We start from the raw sequence: 16,927 nt of genomic DNA, 5'->3' as shown, positions 1-16,927 counted from the left end.
AAAAAATACAAACATGCTCCACTTGGGGCAAAATGGGCAGTCACGCTTGGGGCAAAATGGGCAGATGCTTTTGACATACGGCGCTTGGTGAGGCTATGGTGTTGTAATTGTCGCCTCAATAATGATAACAGACACAGCTTCAAAAGATTCGATTTTGTAGATTTAAACGTGTAAAAACTGTTTTAATTTTAATAACTTATTTTTGGAAGAATTTTTAGGGCTTTCCTGACCAGCAAAACAAAAGATAGAACGAAAATACATTTGACGAAACGTGCGCAAAAGCATAGACCATTACCTAAGCGCAGTTGTTGTGACCCATATTGCCCCAGTGTTTTGACGTTTCACAATTTGTTTACATATGCCCATTTTGCCCCAGGGCTATGCCCATTTTACCCCGCGTGTCAAAATAACTGCTCGTAAAACATCAACTTTTATATTGCACTGTTTCATGGTTTTAAGTTGTTTTCATTCTAATTGGCAATTGTAATCCATAGATAAAGGGTGGAGGCATACAATAATGAAAGAAACATTTTGTTTAGTGGCATATTCAAAGGAATATTCAGTAAACTGCTTAACATGCCCATTTTGCCCCGCTTTCCCCTACGTCCGTTCGGTAGAAAGTCCAAATCGCGAGTGAGTGTATGTGGTGCCGCTTGCACCGCGTGTAGTTTCCGGCTGTCAAAAGTTCAAATCGCTGTGACGGCCCGTTCTGCCAAGGTGAAGAGATTTTTCAAGCTGTGACAATAAGGCTGAACTTTTCCAACACCCCAACTCGGCTTATAGTAACAACTACTAAATTGCATGCATTCCAAAACCGTCGGTAGAACAAAGCATTTGGGATCCGCGAACTCCCTTCGTTAAACAATCAGCTAGGTTGCTAGTAGTCGGTACATACTCCATAGTAAGTAATCCATTTCGGACCAGATCGCGCACGAAATGATAACTCACGTCGATGTGCTTTGCTCTCGGACTGAAAGCTTCTCTTCCCGTCATAACCAATGCACTTTGGTTATCACAACGCAGTATGACAGTATCAAGTTCTTTGAATTGTCGGATGAAGCGAAAAAGCCAAACAGCTTCCTTTGCAGCATGTGCGATTGCTACATACTCTGCTTCTGTACTGGATACAGCTACACACTGTTGCCGCTTGCATGACCAGGCGACAGCACCCTCGGCCAACTTGAACACGTATCCGGAGAATGATCTACGCTCATCCTGATCGTTTGCCCAGTCTGCATCTGTTTTATTTCTTGTTCACAAATAATTCCTTTTATTTATAAAGCGATTTAGTTCTTCAGTTAGTTGTCTCTAAGCGAATACCCGATGTCGTCACAAGCTCGTTGCATCTGCCGCCGCTTGGATGATGATCGAGGTGTCTGTACTGCTGGTGCGCCTGTATATCGGTGTATATAGTTTGGCAGGTGTGCCCATCAAACAGTATATACACAGCTGGTGTGCATACACAACATCCTCCCCACACTAATTCAATACGTAGTCCTTCAGGCGGGATGGTAATGTTGTGTTTCGTCTAGGACGATCATGCGGCTGGTTCTGTGATGGTTCATCTAACAGTTGTGCAGGCGAAGAATACTCGCAAGGGTGGAGGTTATCTTCTTGTGATGATGTGCAAGTAGGAGAAGCAGTCCTTGGTTTTAAGTGCACCAAACTTCGTCTAAAGTTTCTTCCATGCACATCTACGACGTATGAACGAGAATTAAGGCGTTCTGAAACCTTCCCCGGGGTCCATTGCTTTGACGTCTCCGGTGTTAATTGAACAAAAACTGGGGAACCTATTTCCAGGTCTGGTAGGCGACGTGTCTTTTTATCATATTGTTCTTTTGTCCTCTTACGATGTTTTTCAATACTTGTTGGGACGTTTTCTACTATTTTCGGGAGTAAATTAATATCTGAGCAGGGAACACTACATTTAGTAGACCTTGAAAATAGACGAGCCGCAGGACTTGATCCGATTTTGTTGAGGATATTCCTCCAGTTTAGTAGCGCATACCAAAAATCAGTATCTGATTCCTGAGCTTTCTTTAAGAGCCTCTTTGCAATTTTCACTGCCGCTTCCGCTTTCCCATTTGATTGTTGATGATGAGGTGCAGATGTAACATGTTCGAAGTCCCATTGTTTTGCAAACGAGAGCATTTGTTTGTTCACAAAATTTGTTCCGTTATCAGTTATTATTCTTTGTGGCGTACCATGTCGCGCAAAATTTTCTTTACATACTGAAATAACCGATTGAGGAGACATGTCTTTTAGGATGTTCACTTCAAAGAAGTCAGAATAGTGATCTACGGTGACCAAGAAATTCTTTTTTGCGCCTCGATATTCAGCAAAGAATACATCCATGGATATCATTTGAAACGGGTGTGTTGGAATGTCGTGACTCATCATTGGTGGATTTGGTTGTGAATCTGAGAATTTGTTACAAACAGTGCAATTCTTTATGACATCTTTGATTTGAGAGTTCATCCCTGGCCAAAAAATATTCGCTCTGGCCAATTTCAATGTAGCTTCTACACCATTGTGGCTTATATGACAACAGTCAATTAGTTTTCTGCGGATGATTTGTGGAATTAAAATACGATCGCCTCTGAATATTAAATCGTTCTCTACTGATAGCTCATTCCGATAGCCAAAGTATATTTTAATGCTGTCAGGCACTTTATTTGCTTCATCAGGCCAGCCTCTTTGTATATATTGTATTAGTGTTTGTAATGTGGACTTTTTTAGTCTCTTCTGATATTTCTTTAAGGCGATTATCCGTAATTTTAAGTAACGCTGCTGAGGTATATTCTCAACTTCTTCAAAAATTTAATAAATATTTAGTTTCTTATACTGATCCCATGATTCATCTTTTTCATCTGGGGCTCTTGATAACGCATCAGCGACAACATTTTCTTTTCCACTAACGAATTTGATGGACAGATTATAACGTTGGAGATTTTATAACATGCGTTGTAAACGGCGAGGAGCTGACAAATGAGGTTTGTTGAATATATTGATGAGTGGTTTGTGATCTGTTTTTATCATTACTTTAGGATTGCCAATTAGAAGTTGATCAAACCTGATACAACCAAATAATATCGCTAATAGCTCCTTTTCGATTTGAGCATAGTTTCGTTCTGTTGGTGTTAGTGTTCTCGATGCATATCCAACGATAGCCTCTTCTTGATAGACTGCAACTCCTAAACCGAAACTACTTGCATCGCATTCAAGCACTAACGGTTTTGTAACATCATAATATTTTAGAGTGCTGATATCTCCAACCAGATTTTTTACTGTGTCAAACTCCTTTTGCTCAATTTCTGTCCATTGCCATTGTTGATTGTTTGCAATTAATTTCCTCATATGCGTTAAATTGGTACTCAAATTAGGTACAAATCTACCCAAATAATTCACCATTCCTATGAATGTATGTACAGCCTTGCTGTTTAACGGCTTGGGGTAATATCTAATGGCAGATATTTTAGACTCATCTGGCTGCAATCCCTTGTTTGTTAAAACATGACCATAAAATTTGACAGAACTTTGACATAGATTTAATTTATCTTTGTTTAGTTTTACGTTGCGCTGCTCTAAACGGTGGAATAGCATTTTGAGACATGAATTATGGTTGGCAAGAGCTTCTTCTAATGTTTCTCCGGTTCCATATATTAATAAGTCATCTGCTATGCATTCGACGTTTGGCAGACCGTCAATTACTTCCAATATTTTCATCTGAAATATTTCTGGGGCTGGTGCAATACCAAACGGAAGTCTTAGCCATCTGTATCTTCCAAACGGTGTCCAAAATGTTGTCAGTTTGCTACTGTGGTCATCTAATTCAACATGCCAAAAGCCTTTTCGAGCATCCACTGTTGTGACAACGTCGTTTGTTTACATTGGTGGAGCCACACAATTTCTCGTCATGATACGACTTTGTAGGGTTCCGCAGCAAAGGTCAACGTAGGGCTACAGTGCCCTCCATTGCTAACGGAAAGGGCGATGGCGGGAGAAAACGAAGCGGTATAAATAGAGCCGAAGGAAACGCCTTCGACCTCTTATTTGCGCCACAGATTAAGAAGGAGGAATAAAAACTAAATTTGTGATTTTTCAACACCGAAATATCTACATTTTCACCTTCTTTTAATCTTTTCGCAACATTTCACAAATTTAGTGTTATACAGTCGGTTACACTTCACAAATCAATTCGTTCACCACACTGTTAAATCGTATTTAAATCTTCTAGGGAAGTGATACGCAGAATCGCGAGTATCTTGTAAATCTCTCCGTCGAGAGTTTAGTGAACAACGCGTAGCTAAACAAGTGTAGGGACGCGAACTTCGTAATTGTTTGTACACTACGCGTGTAATAAATCGTACGTGAATCTCGCCGTCGGGAGTAGTGCAAATCCGCGAGTGACCATTACAAGGCCGTGAAGAACCGTCGTTGCGGAAAATGGATGCAAGAGCAGAGCAGGACGCAAGCTGTGAAGTGGTAGTCCCACAGCAGCAGCTAGGCGAAATGTCCGGCATTTCCCCAAGAAGGCGCGTGAGCGTCGTGGAAGATGCGGCAAAAGATGAGGTAGCCTCGCAATCCGCGAGTTTATCCCGAGGTTTGGAAGTTAAGAAGAAGCGCCTTGAAATCCTAAGGAGGAAATTTGAGGTGGAAAAGGCTCAGAAAGAGCTGGAAGAAGAAATTTCTGACCACCACAGTCGGATAAGTGAATATGCAGAAAAGACGGAGATCTGGATGCGAGAAACAGATCACTTAGGAACCACTGCTACTGTTTATCGCAATGGCGACGACCGCTTGGGTTGTTCAACACCGACTCCGGTTGGAATCGGACCGGCAACGGTAGGTGCAACGCGGGTAGCTACAGCAGCAGCAGTCTCACCACAACGGAGTGAAGGCGCGATGGCGAAAGTGGATCGAGGTAATCAACCCTCAACTCCGGCGTCGGCCAGCATCCCTCCGGATTACGACCGGACCATAGCGGTAGACCAAGCCGCTGCAATGGAACGTGAGTACGCGCAGTGGAGACGCGCGGTAGAGGACTCCATCAAGGTGCACCGTACAAAATGTTTCGGCCAGTCATGTAGGACTGGAGCAGTGGCGATGGCGGCACCATACGGTGCCAACTCCACGGTTAAGCCACTAGAGGGTACACAGAGCGCATTTTTCGATGCACCCTTGACGCCAAGCCAAAAGGCGGCGCGGGAAAACACCCCCAAGGAACTTCCTGTATTTTCCGGAACCGTGGAACAGTGGCCCATGTTCATCACTTCGTATGAAAGATCTACAGCTGCTTGTGGGTTTAACGACGAAGAAAACTTGATCCGCCTACAAAGGGCACTTAAAGGAGCTGCACTAGATTCCGTAGATCATCTACTGCTTTTGCCAGATGGTCTAGCGGAAGCCATCGACATACTGCGGACGGAGTATCCGGAGTATCGACCAGAACTTATAGTGGACAGTCTTGTAGAAAAAGTGAGAAGGCTACCTCCCGTCCGAGCAGATCGACTGGAAACTTTGGCAAACTTTGGCAAGGTAGTTCGCAAAATGTGCGCTACTATAAAGGCCTCCGGACTGGAGGAATATGACTGCAACGTAACACTGCTAAAGGAATTGTCAGCAAAACTATCCGCAGAAAGACGTTTGGAGTGGGCTCGACATAAAGCAAGGCTTCCAAGGAAAACGGTAGGAGAGTTCGGCAAGTGGTTGACCGAAATTGCGGTGGCTGCTAGCACCGAAGTCAACCCGTTTGATAAACCCCCACATATCGAACTGCCACGACAACTACCGGTCCGCAGAACACTAACAAACCATCATGTGAACGTACATCAGGCCAAAACGTGCGTACTTTGTTACGATTCATTTCACAATGTCGCAAATTGCGCCAGGTTTCTTGAATTGAAAATAGAGGAACGCCACGTACACGTTAATACATATCGTCTATGTATAACCTGCCTTGGAAAGCATAAGGGTGAATGTTTCGTTCGAACACCCTGTGGCATAGCGGGATGTAGAGGCCAACACCACAAACTACTACACCGTGAAGACGATACACCACGCACGAGCGCAAGCATACAACATTCGGTTAACACCCACTTTATGATAAACACTAATACACTTTTCCGTTATATTCCCATCACAGTTTACGGTAAAGACAACACGGTCAACACCTTCGCCTTTCTAGACGAAGGCTCATCAGCTACATTTGTTGATCGGGAGCTGATAGAGGAATTGGGTATTGAAGGCACTACGCACCCTGTACGGTTGAGATGGACCGACGATACAACCCACAGGGACGTTCTTTCGATGGAACTTCCGTTGCGGGTATCTGGCGTGCACAAGGGTGCCACGGTGTACGACCTACGCAAGGTACACACTCTGGAAAAGCTGAATCTGCCAGCGCAGACGTTGTCACTCCACGATTTGGCGGAAGAGTATCCGCATCTCAAGGGGCTACCCATTCCTTCGTACAGTCGGATAGTGCCGCGGATCCTTATCGGCATGAACAACATGCATCTGGGAAAGCCATCGAGGTGCATCGAAGGAAGATTCCACGAGCCAATCGCTGCTAAAACTAGGCTCGGATGGACAGTTTTTGGCCCTTGCGCAACCTTTGCGCCGGTCACCACTGTCGTCGCTTGTACGAAACAAGGTAATGTTGAACCATTCGAGAACCGCTGTGGCGCGGGTATACGATGGCGTTGTGAGAGGGCAAAACGTTGTTTGAACCATGAGACGAATGGGAAGTTTGCGTGGCTAAAAGGAAAGGGAGAGGTAAATGAGAACGTAACCATTGCAGTAGATAGGGTTTCTTTCGGACTTCCCTACGCATTAATGATATCTCGCAGGGTTTCAGTGATATTAGGAGTTCTCTTGCGAATCATAAGTTTATCGCTGCTAAGCGCGCTACAGAATTGGCTGAACCGCAATAAACTTGTTGTGTCCGGAATAGATCATCAGTCAGCAACAAAACTATCGTGTAGGGACCTAGAAGAGAGAAAGGGAACGGGGTCAACTGGAGAGAGCAAAGGAGCGATGAATGATAAACGTACAATACTGTACCTCAACGCTAGGGAGCAGGGTAGGGGCTACAATACAAAGAAAATTGTTGCCAACAATATTCACAAAAGACGATCGATAGGGCTTGCAGAAAATACAATAGGAACGACCGGCGAAAAGGATAAAAGCGAGCAAATATGTGTAGAAGATCCTTTTTCCGTAGCGGGTGGTGTAGAACCGCGTGGTTCAATGCGAGTGACAGGTCGATCAGACAGGAAAGTTGACAGGCGTTACGAAACAAACGTAAAGAGAGTGTAACGCTTGTGAGCGTCGCACTGGTGGGGAGAATGTTGTGACAACGTCGTTTGTTTACATTGGTGGAGCCACACAATTTCTCGTCATGATACGACTTTGTAGGGTTCCGCAGCAAAGGTCAACGTAGGGCTACAGTGCCCTCCATTGCTAACGGAAAGGGCGATGGCGGGAGAAAACGAAGCGGTATAAATAGAGCCGAAGGAACACGCCTTCGACCTCTTATTTGCGCCACAGATTAAGAAGGAGGAATAAAAACTAAATTTGTGATTTTTCAACACCGAAATATCTACATTTTCACCTTCTTTTAATCTTTTCGCAACATCCACAGTAGAAAACACCTTGGCTTTTCCTAACTCCGGAAGTATTTCGTCAAAAGTTGTAAATTGTAGATTGGGTCTTAAAAGTGCTTTGTTTAAAGGTATAGGATCTAAACATACACGAATGTTCTTTTTTAAAGGATCACCTCTTTGAATGATCACTATGTTACTAACCCAGTCAGTGTGTCTTGTTTCTTTAGCTATAATGCCATCCTTTTCCAGTATGCTCAATTCATTTTTTAACTTATTTCTCAAAGCTATCGGAATTCGTCGTGGCGGTTGAATGGATGGCGAAATTGAAGGATCAACTTCTAATGTTACTTTTCCTTCAAATTTCCCATAGCCCTCGAATAGTTCCTTGTGATTGTCTACAATTTTATAAGCTTTCATTCTATACTTTTTGATCAAACTTTCTGAGTTTGTTGTGATGGGCTCTTGAATTGAAACAATATTGCAGAAATCAACCAATCCAAGCTCTCGGGAAGCTCTAGCTGATAGTAGCGGATGATAATTTCCTTCTACGACTTGAAATATTATTTTAAATCATTTTCCGTTTCGATGGCATGACATTTTCACTTCACCTAAAACGTTAATTGGGTATCCCCAAAAGCTTGCAAACGAGTTTTAGATGATTGTATAGCTGTGTCTGATTTCCAAACATCTAAAAGTTGCTCTTTGCCAATTTAACTTGTGTTAGCTCCAGTGTCTATTTCACAAATCATTTTCTTCCATTTTTTCTTATATTTTAAGAATAACTCAGCAGCCACACTACCACCGTTATTGGAATTATCTATTATTTTGCTTATTGTATATTCATGGCCATCTTCTGAAGCAGATTCATCTGAGGTGGCTTCTTCTTTAACTTCTTTAACGCGGTGGAAGTTTTTTCGACATACTTTTTCGAAATGATTTTTGCCATTACACTTGCGACATTTTTTTCCAAATGCTGGACAGGCTCCTTTTACGAACTCATGTTCATTGCCACAAAATTTGCAAGATTTTAATTGTGACAAGCTTTTTTGTTTATTATTAAATTTCTTGATTTTATTTACTGAGGGTTCGACTTCATTCACTCGACGAGAAGAAATTTCTTCTACTCTGCATATGTCTAATATGTTTTGTACGGTTACGTCTGACATACAAAGCAATTTTTGACGAATGTTTGGCCATTTATTTGATGTAGCGAGCTTGTATATGATCATTTCATCTAACAATGTACCCAGTTTTGCAACCTTTGCCATTACCTTTAATCTCGTACAGTATTCATCTATAGATTCATGGCTTGATTGTTCCGCAATAAAGAAATCCAAACGGTCCAACAAAATGTTTCTTTTTGGGACAATTTTTCTTCTTATTGCGCTAAGCGCTGCCTCTGGTGTCGCACGTTCCTCACTTGTTAGCTCAAAATTAAAGAATTTCTTTTTTGCTTCTTCCCCAATGATGGATAGCAGAAAACTCACCTTTTGTTCTGCCTGACTTTCTGGCCACTTATCGATTCCCGTTGCTTGCGAATAATCTTTCCAGCTTTTCTCAAAAAATCTAAGTTTTCTTCTATGTCCCCCTCTAGCATCAGCGGTGACGGTGTTGGCACGGATGGAGCATGTAAAATTTCTCTACTTGTGCTCGGTGAATTTTGGCTACTCATTTGTTTCATCATATGACCTAGCATTTTCGTCTGGTGTTCCAAAAATAGAGCGAATTGCGTCGCATCCATTTTCTATAGTTGCCAGAGTTTTTCGAAGGATAGGAAACAAAATGGCGTAGAGATGATTACAACTCAGCACGTTTTTTTACCAATTACTCCTGATTATGACTATATTGATGACGTCCTTCAACTTTTAGCTGACCAGCACTTCTGACACCATGTTTTATTTCTTGTTCACAAATAATTCCTTTTATTTATAAAGCGATTTAGTTCTTCAGTTAGCTGTCTCGAAGCGAATACCCGATGTCGTCACAAGCTCGTTGCATCTGCCGCCGCTTGGATGATGATCGAGGTGTCTGTACTGCTGGTGCGCCTGTACATCGGTGTATATAGTTTGGCAGGTGTGCCCATCAAACAGTATATACACAGCTGGTGTGCATACACAACAGCATCAACGAAACCATTTACTGTTTCTCCAGAACCGCGCCGATAAGTAATTCCATAGTTGATCGTTCCTCTTACATAACGCAGGATTCTCTTCACTGTTGTCCAATGTGTCTCGTTGTGTTTTTCGTTGTAACGACTGACGCTAAATGATGCTGATGCTAAATCTGGCCTTGTGCCCTGTACTAAAAACAACAATGCGCCGACAGCTTCTCGATATGGCACATTTATTCCAGGTTCTTCATCCGTTTTTGCCACGAGCTTTTGTGATGCATCGCATGGCGAAGAAACAGCTTTACAGTTTAGCATACCAAAACGTTCTAAAACTTCTTCAGCATATCTGCTTTGATTAATGCTTATGAAATCCATATCATAAGTTATCTTCAAGCCTACACATGTTCGAGCCTTCCCTATGTCTTTCATATGAAAAGTGCTAGTTAACTTCGACTTCAAACTGTCACAAACGTCAGCATCTTTCCAAAATATAAGAATATCATCTACGTAAATAGCGATGAGAAGATTGCTCTTTTTATCAAAATAAACGCATGGATCTTCTGCTGATTTGTGAAGTCCAAAAGACTGTAGGGCGTTATCCAGGCAAGTGTTCCAGCATCTTCCGCTTTGCTTTAAACCATACATCGCCTTATTCAGCCTGTAGACTTTTCCCGATTTGTCGTCGAAACCCTCTGGTTGTAGAACATAGATTTCTTCATCAATTGGACCTTGAAGGTAGGCTGAAATAGCATCCATTTGATCAATACCCATGCCTTGTTGGGCTGCTAAGGCAATTAGTAAACGTATGGACTCATATCGTACAACTGGAGAAAAAGTCTCTTTGTAATCAATGCCTTGTTGCTGACTGCAACCTTTGGCTACAAGCCTAGCCTTTTGTCTTATTACTGAGCCATCTTCAGCACGCTTGCGCTTGAAAACCCATGTGGTTTTAACAGCCTTACGTCCCTCAGGGAGTTCAACTAATGACCAGGTATCATTCTTGATGAAAGAATCCAATTCTTCCTTCATAGCGTTGCTCCAGGACATAGCGTCATGCGCCTCATTTGCTTGCTCTAGGTCCACTGGATTCTCTGAATCGCAATCTCTTATAAAGTTAGTCACAAAATCTTGCCGTACAATTGGACGCGGCATACGTTGCGACCGTCGTGGCTCTTTGTTTGGAGTCGTTATTGCATCTTCGAATTGAGATCCTTCATCAAAAGATATCTCGTTCTTTGTTTCTGACTCTTCTTTCTCTGATGTATTCGATACCCCAACTGAAGTAGTAACCTCCTCATAAGGTACATCTGTAATGAACTGTTTCTTGAAAAACTTTCCATCTCTACTAATACAAATTTTCTTGTTTTTCTGATGGTAAAATCTCAGGTTTTTCTCCGTTTCCATGTAACCGACAAACGTCATCTTTTCAGCTTTTGGATCCCATTTCGAACAGTTTACGTTAGGGATAAACACCATTGCAGGCGCTCCAAAAGTACGCAATGTGGACAAAACTGGCTTTGTGCCTGTCCATACTTCTTCTGGGCTACGATCACCTAAGGATCGATTAACAGAACGGTTAATCAGATATGTCGCATGGTTTACCGCTTCGGCCCAAAGCTTTCTGTCGACCTTTGAATCTTGTAACATGCATCGGGCTCGTTCGATAAGCGTCCTATTCATTCTTTCGGAAACTCCATTTTGTTGGGGAGTATAGGGAACTGTTGTTTCATGTACGATGCCGTTCTGTTTACATATTTGGTCCATCTTAGAATTTACAAATTCCCTTCCGTTGTCCGAACGCAGGCGCTTTACCTTCATACCAGTCTGGTTTTCCATCTTTGTTACAAAGTTGTTAAATGCTGGGACCAACGCTGATTTTTCTGCTAAAAACGAAACGAAAACTTTTCTAGAAAAATCATCTACGAAAACTACGAAGTACTTCGCTCCACCCAAAGATGTACTCATAGGCCCAATTAGATCAGCATGTACCAATTCAAGAATTTACTTCGATTTGATCGTGGTGTTCTGATTCTTAGAAAATACATTTCTTGTCTGTTTACCTTCGGCACAACTTTCACAGTTCTGATAGACTCACGCGTATCGGAGAAATTAAACGTCCCATCAGCTTTCTGGATCTTTTTGAGCCCGCCGTAACTCAAATGTCCCATTCTGCGATGCCATTCATTCGATTCCTCGTTCACTGCAAGTACACATTTGACATTGCTGGCATCAACCTTGTATGTTCCACCCGACGCCTTCGCCTCAATAATAAGCGTTCCTTCCGGTTTGCTAAAAATCTTGCAAATACCATTTTCTAATTCAATGCGATGCGATCGCGAGATCGAATCAAGCGACATTAAATTAGCTTTTAACGCGGGCACATACAAAACATCATTTAAAGTTATTTCTCGACCATCTATAGAAAGGTACGCCGTACCAACACCAGCAACATTCAGCTTTCTATTGTCAGCGACAGACACTCGTTCTACGTTCGCCTTTCGTAAATTTCCGAGAATTTCCCGTCTCGCTGTCATGTGACGTGACGCGCCGCTGTCCAAATACCAATCGTTCATGTATTGGTGCTGCTTCGACGCCATCAAAAACGCTGACGCAAACCTTGCATCAGCCGAAACTGTTGCCTCTCGATTCCCGGAGCCTGACGGACGCTGTGGACATTTGCTCCTGAAATGCCCCATTTTACCACATCCAAAGCATTTGATCCGGCTCAAATCGCGACTCGATCCACCTGATTTCTTCTCTGCTTCTTTGCGGGATGTGCCACTGTAAAATGCCGTGCTCTGGTTCAGATGGTTGTTCATAGGTGTCAACTCCAACAACCCTGACTTCACTCGCTCGACCGTGATTTCCTGCCCACTGCCAATTAAGCTTTGACGAAAAGATTCATATTCATTTCCCAAATTACCCACCATAAATAGCGCCACTATGTTGTCTTCGAAAGTGATTCCCACTTCGGTGCATCGTCGCCATGCTTCCATCATCCGTCCGATGTATTCGTCGTTCGAATCGCACTCCGAACGATACGTGTGTGAAAGCGTCATGACCGCCTGCAGGTGCAGACCCTGGCCGGATTCAGCGTACGTCTTCCGCAGCATCTCCCATATTTGAAGAGGGGAATCATCCTTCCCGAAGTGATGCGTGACATGATCTTCGCAAGCCAGGAAAATCCATCCTACTGCTCGCGACAGCTTGTCCTCGTCCTTCTCGGTGTTTGGGGCTGGCTGAACACATTTGAACACGTACGAAGAAACGAAAGCATCTTCTTTTCCCAGGTCGAAAAATTTGATCGTCCGTTCAATTTATCGAAATTGATAGTGTCTTGGCCCATCTTCACTAACAAAATTTCACTGATAAAATTGGAAAAGTCTCTAGCTCGCAAAAAACACGACGAAATTACTTGTTACACACTTCACGGCCTGGGCCCATAACCTGTTGATATTAAATTAACTGAGGCCTTTGATTTAATGTGTAACAATTAATAGTGCTTTATTTCTTCACTGTACGTCCGTTCGGTAGAAAGTCCAAATCGCGAGTGAGTGTATGTGGTGCCGCTTGCACCGCTGTCAAAAGTTCAAATCGCTGTGACGGCCCGTTCTGCCAAGGTGAAGAGATTTTTCAAGCTCCAACAATTCCTCCAACAGCTTCCAACAATACTGATTCGTTTTTATCTTTAATTTTGATGACAAAGAATTTTCTGCATTGGCGAATGATGTCATAAGGACCTTCATATGGTGGTTGTAACCCTGTCTTTACTCTGTCCACGCGGACATAAACCTGTTTGCAATCTTCCAAGCTTTTCGGGATATATGGCTTTGTATTGTCTTCCCTACAAACAACGAGCGGAATATTTTATCATGGTGTGTGTAAAAACCTAGAGTTAAGCGGAGAATCGGTGTGAAATACACGGAGGCGAGAGCGCGTTTTGGTTTCGACACAGTTTTGGCACTAACACAGTTACACATGTGGAAATGTGTGCGTTCATTTTCGGCCAGCTCGCTCAGTTTGATCTGCTCACAGCGCTGTGCTGATGTCGGTGTCTCGCTTGCACTGCTGCACCGAAAGTTCCTCTGTGTGCTCTCGTTCTTGCTAACACACTAAATCGTCAGTACAGCTCAAGGATCGGCAGCGAGCGGCCGCACGTGCGTCAGCCTAAGTCCTGGACGATTGATGTTATGATTTTGTAAAGTGTTCAAGTGTTCAAGTGTTGTGCGAATTCAAATGAAGCTGCGCGAATGATTCGTAATGTATGTTATGTACATCGCGCAGCTTCATTTCGTACCTTTTTTACAGTAATCAACGTGTACAAAAAGATCTACGCAGATATTCGGCCATTTTAACGTTTGCATCGATGGAGCGATCAATTTTATTTTAGTCAAATATTGTGTATCAACTTACGTAAATGTGTGAAATCGTGTAAAGTTAAAATGTAATGTTTCAATAAAGTGATGAAAAAAAAATCTACGCGTGTTTACGTTTTTGTTTAGCTTTAGATAACAAAAAATACGCAGCGAGTGTGAGCGATCGCTGAACGAAAGAAACGTACACAGCGCAACACGAAAGAAACTAACACAAGCACACGAAAGGATGCTCGCGTATGGGCGCGAGCATTGAGAGAGCGCACCGTGTATTTTACATGGGAGCGGGAGAGAACCGTGGTACCCGTTCCCGCCCCCTTTTTTAAGCCTAGAAAATCTTCCATCGGCTTAACTCTAGGTTTTTACGCACACCATGATAAAAATTACCCGCTCTTTGTCCGTAGGGTTTCCATTTAGGAGCTACTTGTTGTACGTGTTGGAATGCCTTTTTCAAATTTTGTATAAAATCAGAAATATCTTCTGTGGGATTTGTATTGGAAGATGTGAAAAACTCGAATGGTAATCGTAGGTTTTGGCCGTACACCATTTCCGCAGGAGTTCCTTTAAGGTCGTTTTTATATGATGTACGTATACTGAGAAGAATTAGTGGTAAATATTTAATCCAGCGTACGGGGTCCTCGCAGGCTTTTATTGCTCCTTTCAAATGACGATGGAAACGTTCCACCATCCCATTAGATTGCGGGTGGTACGCGGTAGTTTTTATGTGATGGGTTCCCAATAGTTGTGTAAGTTCTTTAAATAATCTAGATTCAAATTGCTTTCCTCGATCTGTTGTGATAGTAATAGGACAACCAAATCGTGAAATGTATTGTTCAACAAATACCTTTGCTATGGTTGTTGCCGCAATATCTGTTATGGGAAAACACTCAGGCCAACGGGTAAAGCGATCCACAATAGTGAGTAAATATTGTTTTTCCTCTGAAGGAGGCAAAGGACCGACAGTATCCATATGCATGTGTTCGAATCGGCCTTTCGGAATTGGAATAGTGTCAAGGGTAGAATGAGTGTGACGAACCACTTTTGATTTTGACAATTGTTGCAAGCTTTGGTCCAATTTGCAACATCTCCGTTCATAGAAGGCCTGAAATTTTTTTTTCGTAGCTGAAATTTTGAACTATTATCCTGATCAGAACTTTTAAGTAGTATTTCAAGTTGTTTATCACTTTTTTGGTGTTCTTGGAACGTGCTTTTAGTGATATCGGTTATTGAGTTTGCCTCACCGATCCTTGATAAAGTATCCGCGACCACATTACTGTCACCGGAAATGTATTGAATGTTGGCGGTAAATTGAGATATGAAGTCAAGATGCCTATTCTGTCGAGGAGATTTTTCTGCTTTGGATGTCAGAGCTGTTGTTAAAGGTTTGTGGTCAGTGAAAACTGTAAAAGACCTACCTTCGAGGAAATATCGAAAATGTTTTATGCCAAGAACTATTGCTAATAATTCCCTGTCAAAAGTGGAATACCTTTCGCACGCGTTTCGAGGATAGCTTCATCTCTAACATCACTAATCCGGAGGCTGTTGCTTCCGCACTCGTGAACACTCCGGCAGATGCAATTCATGTCACGCTACCTATCGCCACCGAGACCCTGGTCACCCAAAAATCGAGCGTCTCAAGTCGTCATTATCCGAGGGGTCAGATGGTATCCCAGCGACAATTCTCAAGCGTTGTACCGTATCGGTAGCTCCTGTTTTAACTAAGATTTTTAACGAATCTCTGCGCACAGGAACCAAAGTGTTCGAGCTCCTCATCTATGCACCATTAATAGCATCTGCCGGCAAATACATCAGCACCAACCAACATGGATTCATGCCTAAGAGATCACTACGACAAATCTGATGCAATTCGTTAGCGGCTGTTTTAAGTCCATTGATTGTATGCAGGTTGATGCCATTTACACGGACATTAAGGCGGCTTTTGACAGTGTGTCCCACAACATTCTTCTGGCAAAACTTGATAGACTTGGATTATCACCACCCCTGGTAAAGTGGATGAAATCGTATTTATGTGGTCGTTCATATGCAGTTAGAATGGGCTCCCACCAATCAAGATCTATCGGTGCCTCTTCCGGCGTACCCCAGGGCAGCAACCTGGGGCCTCTGTTGTTTCTGCTCTACATAAACGACTTGTGCACGGCACTCCCGGATATAGTTGCCTACTCTACGCAGATGATGCTAAAATCTATCGTGAAATCCGTGAGCCCGAGGACCATCTTCAACTTCAAGCCACTTTGACTGAATTTGTCTCCTGGTGCAAGCGTAACGCACTAAGCGTCTGTATCGATAAATGCGCCATAATCTCATTCAGGCGTTCAAGAGCTCCAGCGCTGTTTAATTATACGCTTGATGGTCAGAACCTCGAAAGAGTGAACTGTGTAAAGGATCTAGGAGTCCTCCTAGATGTTAAACTCTCCTTCGAAGAACAGATAGACCAAGTAGTCGCTAGTGGCAATCGTCTACTTGGCTTGGTCATAAACATAACGCGCGAGCTTCGTGATCCTATGTGTTTCAAGACACTGTACTGCGCACTTATCAGACCACTGCTGGAATATGCTAGCAGTGTTTGGTGGCCAGCATCTACTCGGTCACTTGCGCGGCTAGAGTCCATCCAACGGAAGGCAACGCGCTTCGCCCTTCGTGATTGGCCGCGTCGTCTCGACTACAGAACTAGGTGTTTGCTGCTAGGGATCCCGCCTCTCGCCGAACGTGTTGAGCACACCAGACTGGCATTTATCACGGGAATCTTGAACGGAACCATCGACAGTCCCGAGCTACTTTCAAGGATTCACCTCTATGTTCCTGCCAGAATACTTCGT

This window comes from Anopheles merus, chromosome X, assembly GCF_017562075.2.
Source record: "Anopheles merus strain MAF chromosome X, AmerM5.1, whole genome shotgun sequence".
NCBI lineage: Eukaryota > Metazoa > Arthropoda > Insecta > Diptera > Culicidae > Anopheles > Anopheles merus.
Note: the sequence above shows the minus strand (reverse complement) of the source record.